Raw genomic sequence first — 7660 nt, forward strand, 5'->3', positions numbered from 1 at the left:
CTTTGGTGAAATGGTCCAATTCCTTGAAATATATGAACTACAAAAACTCACTGAAGAAGTAATAATCTCCATTATCTTGTATCTATAAACAAATTGCATTCTTTGTTTAAAACCTTCAAATAAAGAAAACTTTAGATCCACATGGCTTCACTAGCAAAATCTACCACATATGTAAGGAAGAAATAATAACAACGCTACACAATCTCTACCAGAAAATAGAAGAGAAGAGACCATTTTCCAACACATTGTGGAGCCAGCATTACCTTAATATCAAACCCAAAGGTATTACAATAAAACTACAGACACATACCTCATGAATACAGATTTTTAAAAGTACACAACAAAATATTAGGAAATCAAATCCAGCTATACATGAACGGAAAAATACATCATGAGCAATTTAGGTTTGCTCTAGGGATGCAAGCCTGAATCAACATTTGAAAAAGATGACAACGAATGTTGGCAAGACAACTGGAAACTCACACATTGCAGGTCAGAATGCAAAATGGTGCAGGAGTAGTAGAAAATAGTTCGGTAGTTTCTTATAAAATGAACCCATATAATCCAGGATTCTCACCCCTAGATAGGCACCCAGAGAAATGAAACCCTATGTTGACACAAAAATTTATGTAACTGTTTATAGAAAAACTGGACATAAGCCCATGTCTTTCAACACAAAAATGAATAAACAAACTGTGGTACATCCTAAGGAACAACATTCAGCAACATAGACAAATCTCAGACGCATTGTGCTAACAGGGTTTCTAAACCTCGGCACTATTACACTTCAGGCCAGATAAATTTGTATTGTGGGGAGCTGTCTTGTGCATTGTAAGGCATATTTGCAGGCATCACTGGCCTCTACCCACTGAATGCCAGTTGTCTCTCCCTCCCTATGCCAATTTAATCAACCAAGAATGTTTCTAGATATGGCCAAATGTAAGAACCACTGTGCTAAGTGATGGAAAGAAGGCTGGCTCGAAAAAATACGTACTGTATAATTCTATTTATACATTCTGGAAAATGCAAAATTCTAGGAAAGGGTTGGGAATAGGATGAGGGTTTGGGTAGAAGGCACAGTACAAAGGAATTTGGGGGAAATGGAACAGTTATGGATCCTGAATGCAAAGGCTGTTACATAACTCTAGGCATTGGTCTGAACTGTATGCCAAAAATAAAGCTTTAATTTTACTATAAGTAAATTTTTAGATGTTTTAATGTAAAAAAAAAATTTATAACTCAAACACTTATATGCTTATCATCCTGTTTAAGAAATAAAATACTAAGAATATCTTTGGTCAGCTGGGCGTGGTGGCTCATGCCTGTAATTCCCGCACTTTGGGAGGCCAAGGCAGGCGAATCACAAGGTCAGGAGATCGAGAACATCCTGGCTAACATGGTGAAACCCTATCTCTACTAAAAATATAAAAAAAATAGCGAGGCATGGTGGCGCGCACCTGTAGTTCCAGCTACTCAGGAGGCTGAGGCAGGAGAATGGTGTGAACCTGGGAGGTGGAGCTTTCAGTGAGCTGAGATTGCGCCACTGCACTCTAGCCTGGGCGACAGAGCAAGACTCCATCTAAAAAAAAAAAAAAAGAGTATCTTTGGTCTTATCCCACTCCCCTGCCAGCTTTTATGTTTATTGTCCCTTGCTTTTCATTAATGCCTTACCATATATGTATTATGTCTAAACAATATATTGCTTCTTTATAAGCTTTAAATAGAAAATGTTATATTTGAAAAAAAGTTTTGTGTACTATTGAAATTAAGTTGTTATTAATCCAAACTAGATTGTTTTAAGTTAAGATGATAATTTTAATCCCCGGAAAAACCACTAAGAAAAAAACTTTAAAACTATAGCAAAAGAAACAGCAAGGAAATTTAAATGGCGCACTAGAAAATATTTCTTTAACACAAAATTTATTGGTAGAGGACAGGTAGTAGAGAACAAAAGGCAAAAGACGTGCAGACAAATAGAAAAATGGTAGCTATAAATCATTCCTTATTAGTAGTTATACTAAATATAAATGTATTAAACACATGAATTAAAAGGCTAGAAATCGGAATGGAATTATATAAAAGATTCATCTTTTGCAACCTACAAGAAATATATTTGAGATTCAAAAACTTGAGCACTTGAAAGTAGAAGAATAGGAAAAAATATACCATGCAAACATTAACCAAAATAGGGCTTGAGTTGATATACTAATATTAGTCAAAATATACTTTGAGACAAAATTTTTAAGAGATAAGTAAGGATTTTTATAATAAAAGGGTCAATGCATCAAAAAGAGATAACAATTATAAATGTATGTGTACCTAACAATAGAGGCCCAAAATACAAAAGGCAAAAGCTGACAGAATTGAAGGGAGAAATCAATAATTTGACAATAGTTGGAGACTTCAAGACCTCCTTTCAACAATGGACAGAACTAGGCAGAAGTTCAACAAAAATAGAAGTATTGAATACCACCATAAAACAACTAAACCTAACACACATCTGTAAAACATTCCACCAAACAGCTGAGTACATTCTTCTCTAGTGCACAAGGAACATTCTCTAGGATAAACCGTATTTAAGTCAGAAAACAAACCTCAATAAATTTTCAAGGATTGACATCATGCAAAATATACTCTCCAACCACAGTGAAATAAAAATTAGAATTCAATAACAGAAGGAAATTTGGGAAACTCACAAATAGATGGAAATTAACACACTCATAACCGGTAAGTTAAAAGAAAGACCATGAGAAGTTAAAAAAATTCTTTGAGAGGAATAAAAACAAATAGTATCAAAATGTATAGCATACAGCTAACACAATATTAAAGGCAAATTTATAGCTGTAAATGCCTGTTAAATAAGAAAAAAAGATTGCAAGTCTATAACTTTGTTATGCATCTTAAGAAACTAGAGAGAGGAGAGCAAACTAAAACCAGAATAAGCAAATAGAAGGAAAAATCAGAGCAGAAAGAAATGAAGTAGAGAAAAATAAAGGCAGAAACATCAACACTTCATAAACTCTTCCAAAAATTAGTAAAGGAGGGAGTATTTCCCAATTTCTTCTATGAAGCCAGTGTTACTCGACACCAAAATCAGACAAAGATATCACAAGGATACTATAGAACGATATTGTTCATACAGACACAAAAATCTTTAACAAAATATTAGCATACAGAATCCAGAAGCATATAAGAAAGATTATACACCATGACCAAGTGGGATTTATCCCAAGAATACAAGGTAGGTATAACATATGAAAATCAATAAACATTAAATAATATTTACAAAAAAAAGATTACATCATTATCTCAATAGAGGCAAAAAATTATTTAATACAATCCAAAACCCTTTCATAATAAAAGTGTTCAAGAAATTTGACAAGAAAGATATAAAACATATCCATACTGTAAAGAAGATCTTATTCACAAATGACATGATATTGTATAAACAAAAGTCTAAGATATGCATTCAAAAAAATATTAGAACAAGTTCACAGAATTGCAGGATACAAGATTAATGTGCAAAATCTTATTTCTAAACACTACAAATAAACAACTCAAGAACAGAATTAAGAAAACAACTCCATTTATAAAAGCAGCAAAAAGAATTAAATACTTTGTACTAAATTTAGCAAAAGAAGTGAAAGTCTTGTACATTGAAAACAACAAAATTAAAAAAATTAAACACCTAAATAAATGAAGAGACATCTCATGTTCATGGATCAGAAGTTATTACTGCTAAGATAACAATATTCCCCAAATTCATATGCTGAGTAAATGCAGTATCTATCAAAATCCTGGCTGTCTTTTGGGAAGAAATTGAAAAGTTGATTCTAAAATTAATATGGAAATGGAAAGGACTCAGAATAGCCAAAACAACCTTTAAAAAGAAGATAAAAGGACTCATACTTTCAGAATCCAAAGCTACAGTACAGTACCGTATAGTATAGTACAACAAAGCTACTGTAATCAAGACAGTTTGGTACTGGCATAAGGACAGACATAGAGATAGAATAGAATGAGAGTTCAGTTATATACCCTTGCCCTTATAGTCAATTGATTTTTAACAAGAGAACCAAAGTAATTCAATGGGGAAAATAATAGTCTTTTCAATAATTGGTGCTGGGACAACTAGATATACACATGTAAAAAAAATGAAGCTAAATCCCTATCTTAAAAAGTAGTTCAAAACCAAATATAGAAGCCAAAACTATAAAATTCTTAGAAGAAAACGTAGGTGTGAATCTTTGTGTCCTTGAATTGGGTAATGCTTTTTCTGATATGACACCAAAAGCAGAAGTGACAAAATGAAAAGTAAATGGAACTTACCAAACTTAAAAACATTTGTGCTTCAAAGGACGCCATTAAGAAAGCAAAGACAAACCTCAGAATCAGAGAAAATATTTACAATCATATATCTGAGAAGTAACTTTTATCCAGATATAAAAACTGATAATGCAACAATAAAAAGACAACTCAATTTTAAAATAAGCAGAGAATTCAAATAGGAATTTCTTCAGAGAAGACATAACAAATCCCAATAGGTACATGAAAATATGCTTAACATCATTAGTTATCAGGTAAATGTAAGTCAGAACCATAAAGAGATATCACTTCATACTCCCAAAAATAGCTGTAATCAAAAGACGAACAATAACAAGTTTTGGCAAGCATGTGGACAAATTGGAATCCTCCCTCATTCATTACTAGTGAGATTTCAAAATGGTACAGCCACTCTGGAAAGCAGTGTGGCAGGCCTTTAAATGTTAAACATAGAGTGACCATGACTCAGCAATTCTCCTAAGAAGCGAAAACATATGTCCACATAACTTGTATGTAACTGTTTATTGTAGTATAATTCATAACTGCCAAAAAGTGGAAACAACCCAAATGTCCACCAACTGATGAATATGTAGATGAAATGTGGCATATACAATGGAACATCATTAGACCATAAAAGTAATGAAATACTGATACATGCTACACAGCATAGATGAACCTTGAAAGCATGCTGAGCGAAAGAAGTCAGATACAAAATGCAACATAGAAAGTAGGTTAGTTGTTTCCTGGAGCTAGGGGGAGGAAGGAATGAGGAGTTATTGGGTTTGTTTTAGGGGGATGAAATATTCTAAAACTAGATAGTAGTGATGACTACACAATTCTGTAAGTATATCAAGAATTATTGAATTGTAATTTCAAAAGTTAAAGGGTAAATTTTATAGTATGTGAATTATATCTCAATAAAGTTGTTATTTTAAAAAAGAATAGACTCATTATGCTTCATTATGCTTACTCTTAGGTAACAGAAAGGAATTAATCAGGTCAACTCTAAAAGGATAGTGGTAGTAATTCATCTCAGAGTACATTAGGAATGTAGAGAAGAATGGAAGAGCTAAGGTACTTTAATTCATTTTTGACCCTTAAATATACATACACCTCAAAAACTACAAGAACCTCATTTCCTTTTAATAGCTTAGAAATACTCTCCACTGATTTCCCATTTCTCTAATAGCAGAAAATGTCCATCTTCAAAAAGAAAAATGTCCCTTCTTTAATGGTCTTTAAACACAAGATAGTTTATCAATAATTTGGAGATTGTTTCAAGCTAAAATGCTTAGAGATAAGTTGCAACTAGTTTACTTTTATAGTCATGCCCATTCAACAGCCTATATATCTTAGCAGTTCTTGAAGTTTAGAAATAATCAATTAGACCAGAATATAAATTTCTGAATCAAAAAGCCTTTTGTGTTACATAATGAATATACATTCATTATGCACCAGAAATTACAAACTCAAATTTCTACAAAGTCTAAGCAGGCTACCAATCTTGGTAAAGGGGGCCTAATACAGTCTGTAATGGCCAGTACTCAGCTACAGGAGGTGGATGCCATGCAAGAGTGTGGATCCAGTGTTATCAAATCTACCTAATTTTCAAGACAAGCTACCAATCCAGGTATTTATGTATAAAAAAATCATCTAAAAAATAAGAAATTCAGAAAATTTTTAAATATGAAAGCCAACAAAAAGATACCTCTATGCCAGTTTAGAGATAAAAGAATAAAAAGAAACAAAGCCTCCAAGAAATATGGGACTATGTGAAAAGACCAAACCTACGTTTGATTGGTTTACCTTAAAGTGACAGGGAGATTGAAACCAGGTTGGAAAACACCCTTGAGCATATTATCCAGGAGAACTTCCCCAACCTAGCAATGCAGGCCAACATTCAAATTCAGGAAATACAGAGAACACCACAAAGATACTCCTAGAGAAGAGCAACCCCAAGACGCATAATTGTCAGATTCACCAAGGTTGAAAATGAAGGAAAAAAATGTTAAGGGCAGCCAGAGAGAAAAAGTCAGGTTACCCACAAAGGGAAGCCCATTAGACTAACAGTGGATCTCTTGGCAGAAACTCTACAAGCCAGAAGACAGTGGGGGCCAATATTCAACATCCTTAAAGAAAAGAATTTCAAACCAGAATTTCATATCCAGCCAAAGTAAGCTTCATAAGTGAAAGAGAAATAAAATCCTTTACAGACAAGCAAATGCTGAGAGATTTTGTCACCACCAAGCCTGCCCTACAAGAGATCCTGAAGGAAGCACTAAACATGGAAAGGAAGAACTGGTACAAGCCACTGCAAAAACATGCCAAATTATAAAGACCATCTATGCTAGGAAGAAACTTCATCAACTAACGGGCAAAATAACCAGCTAACATCATAATGACAGGATCAAATCCACGAATAACAATATTAACCTTAAATGTAAACAGGCTAAATGCCCCAATTAAAAGACACAGAATGGAAAATTGGATAGAGTCAAGACCCATCAGTTTGCTGTACTCAGGAGAAATATCTCACATGCAGAGACACACATAGGCTCAAAATAAAGGGATGGAACAAGATCTACCAAGCAAATAGAAAGCAAAAAAAAAAGCAGAGGTTGCAATCCTAGTCTCTGATAAAACAGACTTTAAACCAACAAAGATCAAAAGAGAAAAAGAAGGCCATTACATAATGGTAAAGGGATCAATTCAACAAGAAGAGCTAACTATCCTAATTACATATGCCACCAGTATAGGAGCACCCAGATTCATAAAGCAAGTCCTTAGAGACCTACAAAGAGACTTAGACTCCCATACAATAATAATGGGAAACGAACACCCCAATGTCAATATTAGACAGATCAACGAGACAGAAAGTTAGTAAGGATATCCAGGACTTGAACTCAGCTCTGCACCAAGAGGACCTAATAGACATCTACAGAACTCTCCACCCCAAATCAACAGAATATACATTCTTTTCAGTACCGCATCACACTTCTTCCAAAATTGACCACATAGTTGGAAGTAAAGCACTCCTCAGCAAATGTACAAGAACAGAAATTGTAACAAACTGTCTCTCAGACCACAGTGCAATCAAGATAGAACTCTGGACTAAGAAACTCAGTCAAAACCGCTCAACTACATGGAAACTGAACAACCTGCTCCTGAATGACTACTGGGTACATAATGAAATGAAGACAGAAATAAAGATGTTCTTTGAAACCAATGGGAACAAAGATACAACATACCAGAATCTCTGAGACACATTTAAAGCAGTGTGTAGAGGGAAATGTATAGCACTAAATGCCCACAAGATAAAGCAGGAAAGATCTAAAAT

The sequence above is a fragment of the Macaca mulatta genome, chromosome 6, assembly GCF_049350105.2.
Source record: "Macaca mulatta isolate MMU2019108-1 chromosome 6, T2T-MMU8v2.0, whole genome shotgun sequence".
Classification (NCBI taxonomy): Eukaryota; Metazoa; Chordata; class Mammalia; order Primates; family Cercopithecidae; genus Macaca; species Macaca mulatta.